We start from the raw sequence: 23,285 nt of genomic DNA on the forward strand, positions 1-23,285 counted from the left end.
TGAAAAACAGCAATATTTCTGTAGGAAGGCCTGTTGAATGAGGGCACTTAAGTTAATAGAAACAGCATGAGCAAAAGCACAGCAAGGAGTCAAAAAAGTTTGAACTATTAGGATGGCAGGTAGTATTGTTTGGCTGTTAATATATAAAGGAGAAAAAAAGGAAGGCTTCCCTGATGGCTCAGCTGTAGAGAACCTGCCTGCAATGCAGGAGATGCAAGAGATGCAGGTTCAATCCCTGGGTTTGGAAGAACCTCTGGAGAAGGATATGGCAACCCAATCCAGCATTCTTGCCTGGGAAATCCCATGGATGGAGGGCTTGGCAGGCTATTATTCAGAGGGTTGCAAGAGTCAGACATGACTGAGCGACTCAGTACACAACACCTATAGGGGAGAAGTAGGTGATGACACTAAGACATGTAGATATTTATGAAATATGTACTTAATCTGGGTTGGCATAAGTAGTAAGTTTTGAGCAGGAAAGGATATGTTCAGAAGTAAAGCACTAGTTGGCAAGTCTGGCATGGAGTTTTATATTCTGTGGGGATAAATTAGAAAATAAGAATATGAGTGTCTGAAATAGCAGAAGTTATAAGAAAGGAGTTGAGAGATTCAGTACCATATTCATGGAAAAATATATATCTATATATGTATATCTTGGTATAGAGTCAGAGGTTTAATACATAACATTTTAGGTATGTAGACAATTATATAGTTGGAAAAAATGCTTGGAAAAAGCAAAATATATAGTTTGGTCATTTTTCTATTTTGCTGACATATGTGCTGTACTGTGCTTAGTCGTGTCTGACTCGGCGACTCCATGAACTGTAGCCCACCAGACACCTCTGTCCATGGGGATTCTCCAGGCAAGAACACTGGAGTGGGTTGCCTTGCCCTCCTGCAGATCTCCCCAGTGCAGGGATCGAACCTAGGTCTCCTGCATTGCAGGTGGATTCTTTACTGCCTGAGCCACCAGGGAAACCCAAGAATACTGGAGTGGGTAGCTTATCCCTTCTCCAGGGAATCTTCCCAACCCAGGAATTGAACCAGGGTCTCCTGCATTGCAGGTAGATTCTTTACCAGTTGAGCTAGGTAGAAACATGGAAATATGAATGCTGAAGTATTAATAAGGATGTTCCCTGAGAGGTGATATCAGGAGTAATGTTTATTTTTCCCTTTTGCTATTTTCTGGAAGAATAGGTGAGTTACATTATAAATGTCTTGAGGTTTATATTTTTGAATCATTTGTGTACTCAACTTAAATTCTTCGTTAATCTAGGCTATTTATTTAAAAGTCCTCTTTAGTGTGTGGTGAACTATTTGTTAGGTTAAAGGAACTATGATGGCATAGTAATATTGACTACTCACCCATTAACATTATTTGAGTCACTTTTCTTACTTTCTAATACCATGCGACGGTCCACAATATACATGTTTCCAGTTAGTGCTGTTATTTATTGTGGAAATTAGTAAATGTCCCCTGGAACACAAACATGAAAAGTACCGAAGATAAAGGTTTTAAGACATACTACATTTGCAAGGACTCAATTTTATTTTTTAAGGAAAATGGAACTTGTGATGCTATCAATGTTTTCTTTTAGTTAAGCATCATATAAAAACAGAATTACATGCTTGAATGCCAAAAAAAAGCACTCTTACATAATTGGAATTCATTGGTTTACACAGAAAAAGTGGAGAAGATAAAACATATTAGTGATATTTGTAACTTTTATTGGCATTATGACAGTTCTAATTACATTTTATTTACTTTTTCTACATTTCCAAGCATTCCTTAAAAAGCATCAAACATATATTCCTAAAATAGTATGAAAAATTCTTAGAAAGTGTGATATTTAATTTTATGTGTCAATTTGACTAGGCTAAGGAATGCCCATATTGTTAGTAAAGTATTATTTCTGAATGTGTATGTGAAAGTGTTTCTGGAAGAGATTAGCATTTGAATTGGCAAATTGAGTAAAGGAGATGACCTTCTGCAATGTGGGCGGAATCCAGTGCAATGATGGCCCAAAGAGAACAAAAAGTTGGAGGAAAGGCTATTTGCTGTCTCTACTTGAGCTGAGACCCATTTTCTCCCACCTTCAGACTCACTGGGGCTCCTAGTTCTCAGGCTTTCAGCCTCAAACCAGCACTTATATAGACCATCAGCCCTCCCCTGACCAGCTTCAAATTCAGTCTATACTTCAGACTCAGACTGAATTATGCCACCAGCTTTCCTGGTTCTCCAGACCCAGAACATGGGACTTACTGGCCTTCACAACAACATGAGCCAATTCCTGTGATAAACAGATAGACAGAGATAGACAGATTAATCAATCCTGCCTTACTCCTTTCTTCCATTCTATTTCTCTGGAAAACCCTAATACAGAGAACGTATTGCTGATGGTAGCAGGTAGTACTGTATTTTTATAAAGTTATTAAATTAAATAGGTATAAAATTAAGGCTCTAAATTCTGATGCTTATTTCAAATATGTGACTCATTTATTTACTTAATGAAATAAAATATATGTACATAAATACCCCAACTCGAACTACTGGTGTGGATTGAGTGTGTGATTGTAGGATCTGGATAATATGTCATCCTTATTCTGGAATATCATACAATATTAGGGACCCAATAAACTGGAAAATTCTGAAAGAGATGGGAATACCAGACCACCTGACCTGCCTCTTGAGAAACCTGTATGCAGGTCAGGAAGCAACAGTTAGAACTGGGCATGGAGCAACAGACTGGTTTCAAATAGGGAAAGGCTGTATATTGTCACCCTGCTTATTTAACTTATATGCAGAGTACATCATGAGAAATTCTGAACTGGAAGAAGCACAAGCTGGAATTAAGATTGCCGGAAGAAATATCAATAACCTCAGATATGCAGATGACACCACCCTTATGGCAGAAAGTGAAGACCTAAAGAGCCTCTTGATGAAAGTGAAAGAAGAGAGTGAAAAAGTTGGCTTAAAGCTTAACATTCAGAAAACTAAGATCATGGAATCTGGTCCTACCACCTCATGGGAAATAGATGGGGAGACAGTGGAAAAACAGTGTCAGACTTCATTTTTTTGGGCTCCAAAATCACTGCAGATGGTGACTGCAGCCATGAAATTAAAAGATGCTTACTCCTTGGAAGGAAAGTTATGACCAACCTAGATAGCATATTAAAAAGCAGAGACATTACTTTGCCAACATAGGTCCATCTGGTCAAGGCTATGGTTTTTCCAGTGGTCATGTATGGATGTGAGAGTTGGACTATAAAGAAAGCTGAGCGCCAAAGAATTGATGCTTTTGAACTGTGGTGTTGGAGAAGACTCTTGAGAGTCCCTTGGACTGCAAGAAGATCCAACCAGTCCATCCTAAAGGAGATCAGTCCTGGGTGTTCATTGGAAGGACTGATGCTGAAGCTGAAACTCCAGTACTTTGGCCACCTCATGCAGAGTTGACTCATTGGAAAGACCCTGATGCTGGGAGGGATTGGGGGCAGGAGGAGAAGGGGATGACAGAGGATGAGATGGCTGGATGGCATCACTGACTCAATGGGCATGAGTTTGAGTAAACTTTGAGAGCTGGTGATGGACAGGGAGGCCTGACGTGCTACGATTCATGGGGTCGCAAAGAGTCGGACATGACTGAGCGACTGCACTGAAAGAAACTGATGCATTCACAAGCAAAAAGGATGATAAAATTGGCTAATTGTTTCTTAATAAAGTACTACACAAAATTCTGGGCTTCTCTGGTAGCTCAGTCAGTAAAGAATCTGTCTGCAGTGCAGGAGACCCAAGTTTGATCCCTGATTTGGGAAGATCCCTTCAAGAAGGAAATGGCAAACCACTCCAACATCCTTATCTGGAAAATCCCATAGACAGAGGAGCCTGGTGGGCTGCAGTCCATGGGGTTGCAAAGAGTTAGGCACGACTAAGGGACTAACACTTCACTTCACACAAAATCCTGTGGTAAAACAGGGGAGAAGACACCCATTACTTCCCAGGGAGGTAAAGGTTAACAAATAAGGAGAATGGATACTTGAACTGAGTAATTAAAAGTTTAAAAGAGGAGTACAGATACAGAACAAATACCAAAAGAATTAAAATGTGCAGGAGAGACATTGGAGAGTATGATATACTCTTTTACTAAGGAGATATACATTGTGACTAGGACATATTGTAAATTTGGATAGAGGCAGAAAATGAACCTTCTTAAATTAAGACAGATCATGGCCTTATGGTAAAATTCTGTAGTCTAAATGATTTAAGATGTATCCTGATATCACAGGACTTACTAAAGATGTCTTAACCAGGGAATAATTTTGCATTCATTTGTTGTTGTTAAGAAGAATTAGCCATTAGTCAAATAAATTTAAAACATCTAATTCAATTCATTAAATGATTGATGAATTGGGCAGTGTCTCATCTAGCAAGTAGAGGGGAGCTCCAGAGGAATACAAGAAGGAGCATGTTTCCTAAGGTAGGACAAGGAAGTCATACATAGAATAAAGACTTATTTCAGATTGGGTCACCTAACTTGTGGGAGAAAAGGGCCTTCGTAGGTGGGTTACTGCATTTTCCTTTGGGGGACGCTGATGGAACGGCTCCATGCAACAGATCACCACACTGGTGCTCATCAGAAAATTGCTGACTGACCAATTAAGACAACACTTCTAAAGAAAGCTGAAGTATTATTTAGGGTTGGTATTGTTGGGGGAGTGTGTAATTTCCTCAGTTCTGTGTTGCCACAGCAAAGATTTGAAATGGCAGACCAGTATTACAGCTCTGTTACAGCTCAGTTTTATTTGGCAAGCAAAGGATAGTACACCCTTGAGGAATGAAGGTGGGCTGACCCCAAAGAAGAGGCCTCCATCCGTCTTGGCCTCCTCCTTTTATTCATTTGTCTCCTCCCCGCTGAGCCTGCTCTATGCAAACTGGCCTAGCCCAGAAGAGGGTGTGTTTGTTTCACCTGAAGTGCTCACTCGGGTCCACAGGGGTTTTTTTGTTCCATTTTTGCCGGCTTTTCCCTTTCTTTATCTTTTAGCCACTGCCATTTTGGACTCCTTTTTCCTATTCCAACTACCTAATAGTATTAAACTTCAGTTTGGTGGCATGGTCTAGCATAAGTGACTCCATTTGGGGCCTTTGGTTCATTTTTAACAGTCAGTGCAGGGTAATGGTGGGAAAGGGAAGAGCCTTTACAGAAGGGCCAAATGAGAATCCATTGTGAACTAATCACACTGAAGGGGCTTCCCTGGTGGCCCGAGTGGTAAAGAACCCACCTGCCAGCTCAGGAAATGTGAGAGATGTGGGCTCAATCCCTGAGTCAGGAAGATCCCTTGGAGAAGGGCAAGGCAACCCACTCCTGTATTCTTGCCTGGAGAATTCCCTGGACAGAGAAGCTACATGGATTGGTGGGCTACAGTCCATGGGGTCACAAAGAGTTGGACACAACTGAAGTGACTGGGCACATGCAATCACCCTGAGACAGATGAGCATGTTTCGTTCTCTCTAGACTAGGGAACTCTTCAGATCAGGGTATATTTCTAAATGCTTTATTGTTAGCTAAGGTAATTATAACTTCTGTATAATTTCTGTAGAGTTATGTATCTGATGGAATTACTAAAGTTGATTAAACCTCAGTGACAGAAAAGTGTCCCAACTTCTAAATAGCTAGGTTGTTTTTTTGCTTTTTGTTTGTTTTGTGAAATGTGAAAACCAAACGACTCCATTTTAGTATAGCACCCCCATTTTGAGTAAAACCCCCTCCCGAGGAGAGAAAGAAACTCAACGAGCCAATCAGGGGAGGACAGTAAAGTCCCTCACCCCCCCCCCCCTTACTCTAACCCACCAATCAGTAGCTAACAAGACATCCTTAGTTGAAGAATTAACCAACCCCCTTAAGCTTCCCTTCTCGCTTCCCCTGCTATGCAGTATAAAAAAGATTCGCCACTTTCACTCGGGGCTCCTTCGCCATTGTGTGAAGAGAGTCCCTGCTCGAGCTTGTAATAAAGTTCCTTACTGTTTTTGCATCGATCCGCAGCTCCTGTGGTGTTTGGTGGGATTCCGCGATCCGGGTACAACATTTTGGGGGCTCGTCCGGGATCCCCCAGACCCTCCAGGACCCGTGCTTCAGAGGATGAATGGCCGGTAAGCAGTAGCAGCAGCTGCATTTGTATCTGTAAGGGGGCCCCGCTCTGTAGCTGGACTTAAACCTAGGCGGACATGCCGATACGGTCTCCAGCAGGGAGCAGGAAGAGACGTCTTCCAGCTCCCACTCAGTAGTCCCGTATAGATATATATATATATATACATCTGATATACTCTGCACCTTTTGTTCTCGGAATTGCGCGCTCTGTTATTTGTCTGGTGTGTCGTCTTATTTGTTCATTGTGTGACTGACCGACGATGGGACAGACCCAGTTGTGATTTGTGACGGCCATTTTGCTTTGTCTGGCCACCATTTAGACCTGCTGCCATTTTGTTAGAACTTGATTTTCTTTCCCTGTGCCTTGAGACCAGAGCTCTCAGGAACACTTATCTAGACCATCTCTAACTCCTGAGACTGAGAGAAAAAGGAAAAAAGCCTTTAAAAATGTTATTTATTTAAATTTTATATTGTAATATCTAATTCATGACCAAACTTAGAAAATGAAGCTAGATCTTGCACTGTGTCTGTCTAAATATGTTTTGGTATGTCTTTGTCTCTGGGTAATATTTTTTAGGTTAATTTGTAAATGAGGTCTATTTAATTGGCTTAGAAAAAGGTAAGTGCTTACAAATCAAATAATTCTAAATTAAACAATAAATTCCAGGTTCAGATGAACTGAACCTGAATTTCAGGGAATATTCAGGGAATATTCAGGGAAATATTCAGTATTAAATACCTGATATTAATGTTTGTTTGTTGACCTGTCTAATACAGACATGTCTTAGAGTAATTAACATCAAGTAGAATATTTTCATTGTATCTAGGTTTAATATAAGTTAAATATTATACCTGTTACAAGTTTGTCAACAAGGAAATTACCTCGAGTGAAAGAACTTCTAAAAAATGTAAATGAGGTATGAGTTTGTATATAAACTCTAGTAAGAATAATTATTCTTTGAGAATATCTGCTACAATAGTCTCCCCGGATTGGCGTAACTTGAATTTCTAAGGGTTGTGCTGAACTAAGTATTATAAGTCTATTAAATAATTAGATCATTTCCAAATTAAATAAGATTTTGAAACATTTACTACTAAACACTGATTTCCTTTTACAGAAAAACTAAAGAGATTTGGGACTATAAATGAATAATGTTTGATGCCATCCTAAAATGTTTTAAGAAAGCAAGGGTTTTAGAAGTTATCACTGGTATTTATGCTCACCAATCTATAAAATGCTAATATAAAAGTTAGCTCTTGGTTGCTAAAGGAAAGCAGGAAGTGTGCTTTCAGTAAAAAAAAAAAAAAAGGGGTTATGAAAAAATACTAAAAAAAATTATGCGCAGTCAGGATTTTCTAAAATTAGATTATAATTAGTTAGATAAATGGATTTTGTTAAAAATGACATGGTCATAAGAAAACTGGTTAGAGCCAATTAGGTCCAAGATGGCGGAGCTGACTTTCACTAGACCTTGAGCCTTGGTATTTACGCCCATTGTGACATATCAACAAGCTAAATGATACACCCATCAACATTGACTAAATCTGACCAAATGTTCTAAATGCTTTTAATTGACCTTTTGGATAAAACTTCCTAAATCAAATTCTTTTGAAGTTCCTTTGACCTCTAGCTAACTTTGGGGTGCTTCAGAGGGCCCCTGAAACATCCCAAAGAGAGATATTAAACTGTGTTTATTTGGTTGGTTAAATTACATGAAAAAGATTATCAAATGAGTAATAAATCCGCTCATGTTATAATGTATGGAAAATTACTAACACAGATATCCTAGAAATTATATGGAGTTCTTAACATTTTGATATGTCTTGGTATTCTAATGAAAAACCTGATGACTTCACAAAAGTTAACAAAGGACTGAATGAACCAGCGAATATGCTTATAACTTTTATGGTTATAGGAATTATAGGTTTGAATCTTGTGTTTTCTGGGAGTAGGGAAAACCTTCCTCTCAAACTAATTATGAAAATAATTTGGTAAAATTACACGTTATAAACAAAACAATTATATTTTTTCCTCCAGAAATTTGAAACTCTTAGGTTTCCAGTAAGTTTATCAAATAAGCTAGGAAGGTTATCTCACTAACAGGTACAAAAATCTCAAGGAATTATTGAGACCTTAAAAAGAGGAGTTCACCTAGATTTGTTAGGCAAAATCTGTGATAAGCCTTTGGTGTGAGTTTCCCAGCCCTGTTTTATATTAAAAGTTCAGCCTGAGATTCTATAAACGTTTTAGCAAAATAAAAAGTCTATAATCAATTATGGTTATATAAATCATCAGACCAAAATTAGTGAGAACAGACCTATTTTGCAAACAAACTAGTCTTAATTTGGTTGTATTTGATAAAAATGAGGGTAACTTTAGGGAGAAAAAGATATTTCAAAAAATGTTAAATCCCAGTTTTTTAATGGAGGTCTGCATGTAGTAAGACTCATTTCTCAGATAGTTCTTTGCTGTTATGTGATGTTAATGTGAAAGTTTGTTTCTGAAGTTTATCTCAGTAATCTATCTTTGGATGAAGATCAGATGCCTCATGACCTGCAACCAGGACTGGAAAAAGACATAATTTAAGAGACTGTCTCCAACCTGGATAGAAGGACTTTTTATCAGGTACTCTTAACTAGATCATGCACAATGAAACTGAAGGGAAATTAACTCTTAGATTAATTCCCACTTCCAAAGGCCCCTACACTGGATTGGTCTATAGAGAAGATAGCTGACCTGATCTCACCTTAAAATGATGCTCAAACAAGAAAAACTACACTACACCAGGATGAGAAGACAACAACATCAGAGGTAGACAGCTTGCCCAAGATGCTGGATCTGCTTCGTATGATCATTTATAATGTTTTCTTGACTTCTTAGACCTTTGCATATAAATCAAATGCTTTTCTATCATAGGCCTGATCCTATGCTAGTTTTAGAAATCAATCCACTTGTTGGGTTTGTGGCCAATTACCTGTATCTAGTTCTGGGTTACCTTGGTAAATTTCTCTACTACAAGACTCTAACTGGTTGGCCCTGAGGAAATTTACTTTAAAAAAAAAATTATAGTCATATTCAGGTCACTGTGATACTACCAGACGGGATCCCCTCACTGGGCCAATTAATAATGCCTACTCTGACTCTGGCCATAAATAAATTTGAGCCTTTTTCTATTCCTCAAGTTCAATCAGAGCAACAAAAAGTTTTAGCAAAGGAAAAAAAAATCTCCCACAATTATGAGATGGATTTATATAGATAACACCATGCTATGGTAATTTAGGTTTAAAGTTTCCTCTGTGTTGAAAACAATTAAGTCATACTAAGGATAATCAGTCTAGTAACACTAGAAAACTGGGCTATGTGCCTTATAGATGGTGGTGCCAATGTATAATTTCCCTGAAAGATAAAGATTCATACAGAGTAGACTAAGTCAGATGACCTGAGATATACTGGGCTACATCTAATAGAAGCTCTTAACTTGTCTTACTTGTGACTTTACTAATACTGCTGGCTATGTTCTTTGTATTTCACCTGTTTTACAAAACTGCTATTTCTTACACTGCCAAATGTGTGACTGAGGCCTCTGATGAAATAATATATAGTTCCCTATGAGATCGATGATGATAACAGTGTAACTCTAGATATGAGAAAAAACAACAAGAGGGAATGTTTTCCTGGACCAAGAGGCTAGTAAGACAGGAGGTCCAGAGAATTTTGGATACTGTTTTATGGCCTAGTCCAGTAACAGCACATTGAGTGGCCAGTCAACAAAATCTTTGCCAAACCTGAGAATGGACATTCTCAGCACCATGGGATAAAATGGTCATGAAATGCCCCCCTCAAAATCATGGTCAAGTTTATGAGCAAAAAGGGGCTCTTCCAACTGAAGATTGACACTTGCCATCTACATCTACAGATATTAAATCATGACAACTGCAACAGCTGACTTTCAACGGCCCTGAAAGGAGTTCAGGGTGAAAATCAAGAATGAGGCACTCGGTGGTCTGAGCAAAACTGGCAGAACAGGCCTTCAGATAGTTAGATCTTTTCAGGAGATTTTATGAGTCCCAATTCTTGCATCTTCTCATACCTAGAGAAACACTGACATCATTAATGGTGCCATCTGCTTTGGCTATTAAGGAAAAATTTTACAATTAAAAGTCAAAATAGAGTACTCAGCTATGGTTCAGACATCCTGAGAAATAACCAGGTGTTACTATGGGTGTAATTTCAGATCAGACATTGTATTGCTAAACACTTGAGTTTTCTGAGTCGTGTCAGGCTTAGATGCCACCATTCTCAAAATAATGTCTGCTGGAAGCTAGTAACTTCTACCTTACTTTTTATAAAACTAGGCAACTGGCCACCTGGCTACAAGTCTCCCTGAAGTGCCAGGTCCAGACTGGGTTTCAGGCCTATTCTTCTAAAAGAAAGAGATTTATTTTGTCTATTAAAACTCCAGTTATCCCTCCTCCAGCTGGGTATGTTACAACATACTAACTGGGTATGTTACAACAAAATGGCAGACTAAGGGATTGAGATTTTAATCATACAAGGCTCAGATCTAGGACTTGGAGCTCAGGAATACTTCCAATTCAGTGTCTCTTCTCCAAGCTGAGGCAGTCCTATGCCCCATTTTGACAGGAAGTTATCACAGTCATGGTTGCCCTGTTCCCTAAATTAAAACTGAGCATGACTCTGTGGGGTGGTGACTCTGGAGTACAGATCTGCTGTGTGTTCTCCATTTCTTATCTGTAGGATATAGGCTTCATTCAGCCTCCTTGACCTTCCCTGAGTTCCAAAGGGTGGATTCAAACAATTGCTAATCAGGGAAGGGAGGGAATACAGAAACAGCGGGGAAACAATCAAATGGCGGTACAGCCTTGAGACAGGGTCCTAGTTCTTACCCAAAGAAATATGCATAACAATGTCTTTTGAGTTCTTCTACAGAACTGGAGCCCCCACCCAGGTGGAGGATGGTAACTTCAGACTAAACACAAGATTCCTGGAGCACAGCTCTGTTGCTTGACCACCAGCCAATCAAAAAAAAAAAAAAGTCACAAACCCTGCAGCCCTCACCCCAAATGTTGCCTACTGTTTCTGGGGACCAGTGATGACCATCCTCTTAGGTCTCCTATTTGGCCCCTGTCTATTTTACCTCTGAGAGGCGCCAACAGCTTCAAACTAAATTGCTGTTATTACAAGAGTAAAAGCTGGTTTCAGATATGGAACACCCCAACTTAGGTCAGGTATAGAGAGACTTCTGCTCTGCTAGGCAGGCCTACACCCAGGCACAGCAGGAAGAAGTTACAGAAGAAAGAGACCTCCGCCCCGATTCCCAAAAAGCAACTTGAGTATGAAGTCTCTTAGGGGGGAGTTGTTGTTAGGAGAAGCACACTGATTGAAACCGCCCACCCTGGCCAGGCACCATAGTAACCATTTGCATGAGTTGTTTTATGACAGGAGATCCTGATAAGGAATACGGAACTAATAAGCCACTACCAGCCAGAAGAGTTCGAGAAAGGTCGAGAGGAGACACTGCCTGTCCGTCCACTTCCCAGAATTCCTCTCCTAGCATCCATCTTGGCTGAGTGATGTGTGCGCCACCAGGAAAGACTCTGAATTAGATTGATTGGCCAAAGACAACCCGGAAACTAATCTTAACTGTAGGTCCCTGTATATTAAATAAAATTATGTCCTTTGTAAAAGATAGATTTAATACCGTCCACATAATGTTACTCAGATCTCAATATTCGACTGTCTCCACAGATGATAAAGTTGACTCTGTAGAAGACCCATGATTGGGCCTTCCATAGGAACTAGAAGAGGGGGAAATGTGAAATGTGAAACCCAAATGACTCCATTTTAGTATAGCACTGCCATTTTGAGTAAAACCCCCTCCCGAGGAGAGAAAGAAACTCAACGAGCCAATCAGGGGAGGACAGTAAAGTCCCTCACCCCCCCCCCTTACTCTAACCCACCAATCAGTAGCTAACAAGACATCCTTAGTTGAAGAATTAACCAACCCCCTTAAGCTTCCCTTCCCGCTTCCCCTGCTATGCAGTATAAAAAAGATTCGCCACTTTCACTCGGGGCTCCTTCGCCTTTGTGTGAAGAGAGTCCCTGCTCGAGCTTGTAATAAAGTTCCTCACTGTTTATGCATCGATCCGCAGCTCCTATGGTGTTTGGTGGGATTCTGCGATCTGGGTACAACAGTTTGTTTGTTTGTTTCTTGTTTTTTTCTATAGAAACCCTATTCCAAGTACTAGATCTGAAGGGAGTGGGTAATGGGGGGCAGTGTTCAGGGACTGTCTTCTCAGGTTTACTCAACTCAATCATTAGCTTTCCCTCAATTACTTTTTCTCTTTTACCCCAAATATTTTATTTATCCTTTAGTACAAAATATTTGATTTTTGCATTTTCTCCATTATTCCCAGTGTTCTTATTCATCCATAAACTTTATGTCTGAAAACATACAGACGTTTTACTTTACATACTTAAAAAGCTAGTCTTTAAAATGATGAAAGGGAGCAGAGGAGGGAGGGAGGACAATGACCAGAACAACAACAAAACCTATTTTTCAAACTCTTTTCTCTGCTGTGACCTTCAGAATCTGCCTGTGGAATCTGTGCACTGGGAATTGCCTCTTCTTTATCTAGGTCTTTTATAGGATTAAAAGGCCTTTCCCTGAGCACAACAGTTCTAGTTTGCAGCCTATCTACATGCTTGGGGGAGGCTAAGACTAAGGAATTTATAGTACCTGTTAAGACCGGGAGGCCTGGCGTGCTGCGATTCATGGGGTCGCAAAGAGTCGGACACGACTGAGCGACTGAACTGAACTGAACTGAAGGCAGCCCAGTGATCTGAAATGGGTGTGGTCCTGGACTTTGTCCCTAAGATTCCTGCTGTCAGTAACTGCCTTGCATCTGTGCTCATCAGATCCTTTCTTTTGAGACTCTGCAGCTTTCGCTAGTTTACCTTCTATATTCCTTCCACTCTAAAAATATTAATCTCTTCCAATTAAATGGAGTTTAAATTTCTTTCTGTAGAGATATTGGAGAAGGTGGTTGGCTAAAATGTTCTCTTTGCAGCGAGTTGGTAAACACTTCTAGATCTTTTTCAGAACAATGACTCTGTGATCTAGTTCTATACAGTGCTTATTAAGAAGGTGTTTGCTGCTGCTGCTGCTAAGTTGCTTCAGTTGTGTCCAACTCTGTGCGACCCCATAGACGGCAGCCCACCAGGCTCCCCCGTCCCTGGGATTCTCCAGGCAAGGACACTGGAGTGGGTTGCCATTTCCTTCTCCAATGCATGAAAGTGAAAATTGAAAGTGAAGTTGCTCAGTCGTGTCCAATTCTTCGTGACCCCATGGACTGCAGCCCACCAGGCTCCTCTGCCCATGGGATTTTCCAGGCAAGAGTACTGGAGTGGGTTGCCATTGCCTTCTCCAGAAGGTGTTTAAAGACTCTGAATGAAGATGTGTTTAATGTGAAATGTTGTTAATGGACTTAGGTCACTCTCTGAAAACTATTTGTGATAGTCTGGCCCTGTTAATACCAGAGTGGGCTATGTCTCAACCTTTATGAAATATGAATAATATAGTACCATATTTTCATATTCACATATACTTGTATGTAATCTATATGTTTCATATTCTATATTTTTGTGAAAATTCACAAACATGTACATACACATATCTTAATTATTTTCAGAAAACTTAGATTGAAAGGTTTACAATCTGATAATTTTTTTAAACAATTTTGAGATACATTTACTAAACCTTCATATAAAAATACATGTAACCTGAATTAAGCTATTATAGTAGAATATTACATTTATCCATTAGGATAAAAATTTTTCCTACTGTCTGTCAGGGGTTGTCTTATACTGTCAACCAATAAGCAGAAACATAAAATTTAAACATGCTAGTTCTACTTATTATATAATCATCAACCCTTTTTGAAGAGGCAAGGCTTCCCCTGTGGCTCAACTGTGATGAATCCACCTGCAATGCAGGAGACACAGGTTTGATCTCTGGGTTGGTAACATCATCCGGAGGAGGAAATGGCAACCCACTCCAGTATTCTTGCCTGAAAAGTCCTGTGGACAGAGGAGCCTGATGGGCTACAGCCCATGGGATCACAAAATGCAAAGTTAGACACAACATAACGACTGAGCACAATAGTGGTTTGAAGAGGCAGATTCAAAGACAGTTTATTTCTTTATACTCAGAAAGGTAATTTTTGTGTAATATTTACAGCAGTTTTCTGTGAATGAGATTGCTGGTTTACTGGACCAAATCCAGAAATGTAGTAATGAATAACCAAGAGAGGTTTTATATCCCTACAGTTTTTACCAATTGATAATACCTTCTTTGTACATCTAGTGGTATATAATATTTAAAAATGTGTGATTCTAGAACTTAATCTCTTTAAATGAAATTCTGAGCCTGAGATTTTGTCTGAAACATACTATCCTATCTACATTTTATATTACGTAGTGTATCCAGGTCAGGAAACAACAGTTAGAATTGGACATGGAACAACAGACTGGTTCCAAATAGGAAAAGGAGTACGTTAAGGCTGTATATTGTCACCCTGCTTATTTAACTTATATGCAGAGTACATCATGAGAAACTCAGGGCTGGAAGAAGCACAAGCTGGAATCAAGATTGCTGGGAGAAATATCAATAACCTCAGATATGCAGATGACACCACCCTTATGGCAGAAAGTGAAGAAGACCTAAAGAGCCTCTTGATGAAAGTGAAAGAAGAGAGAGAAAAAGTTGGCTTAAAGCTTAACATTCAGAAAACTAAGATCATGGCATCTGGTCCCATCACTTCATGGCAAATAGATGGGGAAACAGTGGAAACAGTGGCTGACTATTTTTCTGGGCTCCAAAATCACTGCAGATGGTGATTGCAGCCATGAAATTAAAAGACACTTACTCCTTGGAAGGAAAGTTATGACCAACCTATATAGCATATTAAAAAGCAGAGACATTACTTTGCCAACAAAGGTCCGTCTAGTCAAGGCTATGGGTTTTCCATTAGTCATGTATAGATGTGAGAGTTGGACAATAAAGAAAGCTGATCACCGAAAAATTGATGCTTTTGAACTGTGGTGTTGGAGAAGACTCTTGAGAGTTTCTTTGACTGCAAGGAGATCCAACCAGTCCATCCTAAAGGAGATTAGCCCTGGTGTTCATTGGAGGGACTGATGAAGCTGAAACTCCAATAGTTTGGCCACTTGATGTGAAGAGCTGACTCATTGGAAAAGACCCTGATGGTGGGAAAGATTGAAGGCAGGAGGAGAAGGGGACGACAGAGGATGAGATGGTTGGAAGGCATCACCAACTCAATGGACATGGGTTTGGGTGGACTCCGGGAGTTGGTGATGGACAGGGAGTCCTGGCGTGCTGTGGTTTATGGGGTTGCAAAGAGTTGGACACGACTGAGTGGCTGAACTGAACTGAACTGAAAGTATTAAAGAAGTATGTAATTCAGGTATATATTGGGAGAAGTAAAATAAAGTAGATATTGTAGACATGAGGTAAAATTTGCCACATTTCTGGATATTTAAGCCTGAGATGTATTTGACAAAAGTGAATGAGATACCAATTAAACTGTGTAAACCAACCACTCATATTGTATAAACCAACCACTCGTATTTAATGTAAATAATCACTGGTGGTGGAGATTTAGTTACTAAGTCGTGTCCGACTCTTGCATCCCAAATGGACTATAGCTTGCCTGACTCCTCTGTCCCTGGGATTCTTCAGGCAAGAATACTGGAGTGTTCCCATTTCCTTCTACAGGGAATCTTGCCAACCCAGGAGTGGAACCCTGGTCTCCTGCATTGCAGCAGACTGTTTACAGACTAAGCTACAAGGGAAGTCTCCAAATAATCACCGCATTATTTTTATTCTAGATCTCCTCAACTGTACACTGATTTATACTTTAAGAAAACACTTCTATTAGCATTATAGGTGAAAAATTTAAGCTAACAATGAATGAAACAAAGAAACTAAACATAGGGCTGTGATTTAGGAGACAGTGCTTCAACCTCTGGCGCTGACACAAATGAGAAACAGGATTTTTGACAAGTTGTATGACCTTTCTGGTCCTTAGTTTTCATCTATAACATCAGCAGGTTAGCATTAAAATATTTTTAATGTTCTTTCCAGAATTATTTTATATGACCATGTTTTCTTCCCACTGCTGCTGCTAAGTCGCTTCAGTCGTGTCTGACTACATGCAACCCCATAGACAGCAGCCCACCAGGCTCCTCTGTCCCTGGGATTCTCCAGGCAAGAACACTGGAGTGGGTTTCCATTTCCTTCTCCAATGCATGCATGCATGCTAAGTCGCTTCAGTTGTGTTCAACTCTGTGCGGCCCCACAGACAGCAGCCCACCAGCCTCCCCTGTCCACAGGATTCTCTAGGCAAGAATACTGGAGTGGGTTGCCATTTCCTGCTTCTTCTTCTTCCTACTAGCACAATTAATAGAAGAAAATAAAAAACAAAAACCTCCAGGCTAAATGTATAGTCCACAGCACATTTGCTATTGCAGAGCCCTGATCAAGAGAAGCCAGAGGAGATGGACCAGGGACAGTCAGGGAGCATCTTGTGAAGTGATACCTCTTTCTAACTGTCTATTGAATGGCTGTTGCTTTGCCTAAAGTGTTTTCCAAACTGATCTTCAAAATAAACAGGCCAACCAGCTAATTACCTTAAGATAGTTAGTAAAAGGCCTCACTTTTAGGGAGGTGCTGAAGAAGTCATGATTTCAGCTCTTGAGTCGATAACAATTGGAAGGACTGATGCTGAAGCTGAAACTCCAATGCTTTGGCCACCTGATGGGAAGAACTGATTCATCAGAAAATACCTTGATGCTGGGAAAGATTGAAGGTGGGAGGAGAAGGGGATGACAGAGGATGAGATGATGTGATGGCATCACCGACTCAATGGACATGAGTTTGAGTAAACTCCGGGAGTTGGTGATGGACAGGGAGGCCTGGAGTGCTGCAGCCCATGGGGTCGCAAAGAGTTGGACACGACTGAGTGACTGAACTAAACTGAACTAGTATTCTTACCTGGGAAACCTCATGGACAGAGGAGCCTGACAGGCTATAGTCCATGGGGTCACAAAAGAGTTGGACATGACTTAGTGACTACACAACAACAACTGTCTCTAGATCTTAGATTTCTGGGGTAACTTTTTTCTCCCTTCCACAGTCAAGCTGGTGGATATCTCTAAGGTCTGCTACAGTTCCTTCATTAAATTTTTTCATATATTCTAAGTAGTGTGTCCCTTCAGATATCAATATATATATTGATATATATTGTTTTATATATTCTGAAAATACTGACAAAAATACTGGAGATTACTCATTAATCACCATGGCCTTAACAGTTTTGTTTTTACCCCTCTTTTTCAGTTTTGTTTTTTTAGTTCTGTATAATTTATTTTGTTTTTAAATCATGAAAATAAAGTCTTTTTTCCCTACCATCTGCACTCACTCCTGAGTGAGTTCATTTGACAGCTCTATGCAAATTGCATCCTGTAGTTTCAATGGTTCACTGCTTTCTATCTACTTTCGGTTGTATCTCATGAATTCCCTTGATGTTTTTTTTTTTAGGAAGGAAGCTAAATTTTTATTACTCTCTTGTTCTCTTTTACTCAAAAAGTAGATAGAGGCCATTTTCTACTAGGCTTTTCAAAAATAAACATAGAAAGTATATGGACTAATAAAATGAGCTTGTATAGCATTTTACCAAATAAATTGATGCCTCACCAAAATCAAAATGTATTCAAAGTAGCTAAGAAAATCCTAGTTTGTTATTTTTATACTCTTACAAATTTCTTTTCTCAGTAGAGTTAAGAAATATATGTATATATCTGTAAATTAAGTTTAACAGCAATTTGTTATGCCCCAAACAGCTATTGAAAAGCTTGGGCAATTCAGTCAACAGAAAATTCCATTTTAATAAAATTATTTTGCAATATCTTCACGAATTAGTAACCTTGTTTGTATGTTAATATCAATTTCAACTACAAGTTAATCCTCATATGTTATTTCTTCACAAACATTTCCAGCACAGTTGAAGGTCACTTAAAGATTCTCTGTGTTTTCTTTTATATGCTTTAAACTCTTACCTTTAGGTCTGTAACCCATTTCAAGTTTATTTTAGTAAGATAGGAGCAATGGGACAAGGTTAATTTTTTTATATGCTTAGTCGATGTTTCCAGGACTGTTTCTGAAAACACCATTATTTCCTTTATTCAATCGCCTTGACTTTGTCAAAAATAAATTGGCTGCATAGATGAGGGTCTATTTCTGGATTCTTTATACTATTCAATTGATGTGAATGTTTGCCTTCCTGAAAATAATAAGTTCTCTTGATTACTATAGCTTTATAATAATATTTGAGAATAAGTCAAAGTCCACTAAGTACTCTTTTTTTTTAATTTTATTTGACTACACCAGAAACTTTGCATTTTCATACACATTTTTTGACTGATTTATGTGTTTCTACAAATATGCCTATTGGGATTCAGTGATTGTTTTCTGACATGTGAACAAAGTATATCTGACCATTTACTTGACCATTTACTTAGGTAGTCTTTAATTTTTCTCAGTGTTGTTTAACACATTGTGGTGTACAGACTACACTCTTTTGATGAACTTATTCCTGAGTATCTTATTCTTTTTGGTACTATTGTGATTGAAATTACATTCTTAATTTTATTTTCATATTGTTTGTTGCTAACATGTAGATATGTCGTTAACTAGTATATATTGCTCATGAACCTTGTATTACTGGTAAAATCATTTCTAATAGGTAGTGACTTTTAAGATTCCTTAGATTTTGTATATAAAAATCATGCTGCTGTGAGTAAAAACAGTTTCACTTCTTCATATCTGCATGTATTTAATATTTTTATAACCTTAACCCCGTGGCTCAGACCTCTGTACACTGTTGACTAAATGTGATTAAGAGTGGACTCCATGCCCTTTTTCTAATTTTAGAAATGTTCAGTTTATCAGCATTAAGTACAATGTCAGCTGTAGGTTTACTGGTGATAACTCTTCATTAGGATAAAGTTTATTGTGAATATGCGTTGAATGCAATCAAATGCTTTCTCTGTATCTATTAGGATGACCATAAGATTTTTGTGTGCTTGTGTGTTTAGTCATGTCTGACTCTTTGTGATGCCATGGACAGTAGACTGCCAGGCTCCTCTGTCCATGGAATTTTCCAGGGAAGAATACTAGAGTGAGTTGCCATTTCCCACACCAGGGGATCTTCCCTAACCAAGGATCAATGCCGTGTCTCTTGCGTCCCCTGTATGGTAGGGACATTCTTTACCACTGTGCCACCTTACTGGGTATTGTATATTATTTTTCAAAACCCATTTTATATTGAAGTTGATCAACAATGTTATGTTCGTTTCAGGTATACAACAAAGTGATTCAGTTATACATATACATACACAGGTATACGTTCTTTTTCAAATTCTTTTCCAGTTCAGTTCAGTTCAGTTCAGTTGCTCAGTCATGTCTGACTCTGCGACTCCATGAATCACAGCATGCCAGGCCTCCCTGTCCATCACCAACTCCTGGAGTTTACTCAAACTCATATCCATCGAGTCGGTGATATCATCCAACCATCTCATCCTCTGCCGTCCCCTTCTCCTCCTGCCCCCAATCCCTCCCAGCATCAGGGTCTTTTCAAATGAGTCAACTCTTCGCATGAGGTGGCCAAAGTACTGAAGTTTCAGCTTGAGCACCAGTCCTTCCAATGAACACCCAGAACTGATCTCCTTTAGGAGGGACTGGTTGGATCTCCTTGCAGTCCAAGGGACTCTTAAGAGTCTTCTCCAACACCACAGTTCAAAAGCATCAATTATTCTGCGCTCACTTTCTTCACAGTCCAACTTTCACATCCATTATGACCAATGGAAAAACCATAGCCTTGAACAGATGGACCTTTGTTGGCAAAGTAATGTCTCTGCTTTTTAATATGCTATCTAGGTTGGTCATAACTTTCCTTCCAAGGAGTAAGCTCCTTTTAATTTCATGGCTGCAATCACCATCTGCAATTAGATTGTTACAAATACTGAGCAGTTTCCCATGCTATACAGTAGGTCCTTGTTGGTTTTCCATTTTAAATACAGAGAAGTACACACATGTCAGTCCCAAAATCTCTATCACTCCCTCCCCTGCCCTTCCCCCACTCTGGTAACCATACGTTGGTTCTCCAAGTCTGCAAGTCTGTTTCTGTTTTGTTAAGTTCACTTACATTTCTTTTTAGATCCCATTTATAAGGGATGTAGTGTGATATTTGTCTTTCTTGGCCTGACTTCTCTGTGTGACAGTCTCTAGGTCCGTCCATGTTGCTACAAATGGCATGATTTCATTCTTTTTCACGATTAAATTTCCATTGTATGTGTGCACCACATCTTCTTTATCTATCCTTCTGTTCCTGGACATTTAGGTTGCTTCCATGTCTTGTCTCTGGTTTTTCAGATACTAAAACACTCTGAACGATCCTGGGCTATATATCACTTGCTCTTGACTGATTCTCATTTTCATATATCACTTAATTTGATGTGCTAATATTTATTAAGAACATTTATGTTTAAGTTCTTGAGGTATATTGGTTTAAAGTTTGTTTTTTTCTTTCTTCTGACTTGGGTAACAGGCTAATATTAGACTTTTAGATTGTATACTTCCTCTTTACATTTGTAAAAAGTTTTTGTAGGATTGGTAGTATTTCTTTCAAAAAAAATAAAAATTTGTTAAAAGGGTAGATCTCAAGGTGAGTGTTATTACTACATGCCTCAAAAAGGGACACAAGCAAACTTTTGGAGGTAACAGTATGTCTATTTCCTTGTTTGTGCTGATATTTCCTGAGTGTTTGCATATGCCCATTTCATCAAATGATAAACACTAAAAATGTTCAGTTTCACTAATTAGATCTCAATAAGTTCAGCCTCTCAGTCATGTCTGACTCTTTGTGACCCCATGGACTGTAGCACACCAGGCCTCCCTGTCCATCACCAACTCCTGGAGCTTGCTCAAACTCATGTCCATTGAGTCAGTGATGCCATCCAACCATTTCATCCTCTCTCGTCCCTTTCTCCTCCTGCCTTCAATCTTTCCCAGCATCAGGGTCTTTCCTAATGAATCAGCTCTTCACATTAGGTTGCCAAATTATTGGAGTTTCAGCTTCAGCATCAGTCCCTCCAATGAATATTCAGGACTAATTTCCTTTAGGATTGACTGGTTTGATCTCCTTGCAGTCCGAGGGACTCTCAAGAGTCTTCTCCAACACCACAGTTCAAAAGCACCAATTCTTCGGTGCTCAGCTTTCTTCATATTCCAACTCTCACATCCATACATAACTACTGGAAAAACCATAGCTTTGACTACACTGCCTTTGTTGGCAAAGTACTGTCTCTGCTTTTTAATATGTTGTTGGATTGGCCATTTTTTGATTGAGTTGCTTTTGTTTTGATTGAGCTGCATAAGCTGTTTGTAAATTTTGGAGAGTAACCCCTTGTTAGTTGCACTGTCTGTAAATATTTTCTCCCATTCTGTGGGTTGTCTTTTCATTTTGTTTATGGTTTTCTTTGCTGTGCAGAAGATTTAATTAAGTCCTATGTTTATTTTTGTTTTTTATTTTTATTTCTCTCAGAGGTGGATTTACATTAAAGAGTGTTCTGCCTGTTTTCTTCTAAGAGTATTATGATGTTCAACCTTCAGTTAGATCTTTGATCCAATATGAGTTTATTTTTTTCATGGTCTTAGAGGTGTTCTAATTTCATTCTTTTACATGTAGCTGTCCAGTTTTTCCAGCACCGCTTATTGGAAAGACTGTCTTTTCTCCATTATATAGTCTTGCCTCCTTTGTCAAAGATTAATTGACCACAGGTGCATGGGTTTATTTATGGACTTTCTATCTTGTCCCATTGATGTATATGTCTGTTCTTTTACCAGTACCATACTTTTTGATTACTGTACCTTGTAGTATAGTCTGAAGTAACAGAACCTGATTCCTCTAACTCTTGTTTTTCTTTCTTAGGATTGCTTTGTCTATTCAGGGTCTTTTGTGTTTCAAGACAAATTTAATAAATTTTTGTTCTAGTTCTGTGAACAATTCCATTGCTAATTTGATGGGGATTGCATTAAATCAGTGGATTGCTTTCGATAGTAAAGTCATTTTGACAACATTGATTTTTATAATCCAAAAACGTGGTATATATTTCCATCTGTTTGAATTGTCTTTGATTTGTTTGATCAGCATCTTATAGTTTTCAAAGTACAGGTCTTTCCTCTCTTTTAGGTAGGTTTATTCCTAGATATTTTATTCTTTTGGATGTGATGGTAAGTAAGATTATTTCCTTAATTTCTTTTTTTTTTTTTTTTTGATCTTTCATTGTTAGGGCATAGGAATGAAAGAGAATTCTATGTATTAGTTTTATATCCTGCAACTTTACCAAATTCATTGATAAGCTCTAGTAGTTTTTTTATAACATCTTTAAGGTTGTCAATGTATAGTATTGTGTCATTTGCAAACAATGACAGTTTTACTTCTCTAATTTGAAATCCTTTTATTTCTTTTTCTTTGCAGATTGCCGTGGCTGGGGCCTCCAAACCTTTGCTGAGTAATAGTTGTGAGAGTGGGCATCCTCCCACTGTTCCTGATCTTAGATGGAATGTTCTGTTTTTCACCACTGAGAATGATGTTAGCTGTGGATTTGTCATATATGGCCTTCATTAAATTGAGGTAAGTCCCCTCTATTCCCACTTTCTGGAGAGTTGTTTTTTTTTTTCTTATCATAAATGTTTGTTGAATTTTGTCAAAAGTTTTTCTGCATCTATAGAGATGATCATTTGATTTTTAGTATTCAGTTTGTTAATGTGGTTTGTCAAAGTGGTTTATTTGTGGATATTGAAAAATCCTTGCATCCCTGGGATAAATCCCACTTAATCATGTTGTATGATCTTTTCAATGCATTGTTGGACTTGTTTGCTAGCATTTTGTTGAGGATTTTTGTATCTATGTTCATCATAGATTTTAATTTTTATTTTTTGTGTCATCTTCATCTCATTTTGGTATCAGGCTGATGGT

General features: G+C 38.7%; 1 long non-coding RNA gene across 1 annotated transcript in view; it reads left to right on the forward strand.

Moving 5' to 3' along the window:
- LOC122701033 overlaps positions 1-22,893 on the forward strand; it is a 40,845-nt gene extending 17,952 nt beyond the window's left edge. Inside the window, exons 2-3 of the long non-coding RNA XR_006342903.1 lie at positions 6,039-6,145; positions 22,785-22,893. This is a non-coding gene — a long non-coding RNA (uncharacterized LOC122701033). The remainder of the gene's footprint in view (positions 1-6,038; positions 6,146-22,784) is intronic.
- Positions 22,894-23,285: the final 392 nt, after the last annotated feature.

This window comes from Cervus elaphus, chromosome 9 (genome assembly GCF_910594005.1).
Source record: "Cervus elaphus chromosome 9, mCerEla1.1, whole genome shotgun sequence".
Taxonomy (NCBI): domain Eukaryota; kingdom Metazoa; phylum Chordata; class Mammalia; order Artiodactyla; family Cervidae; genus Cervus; species Cervus elaphus.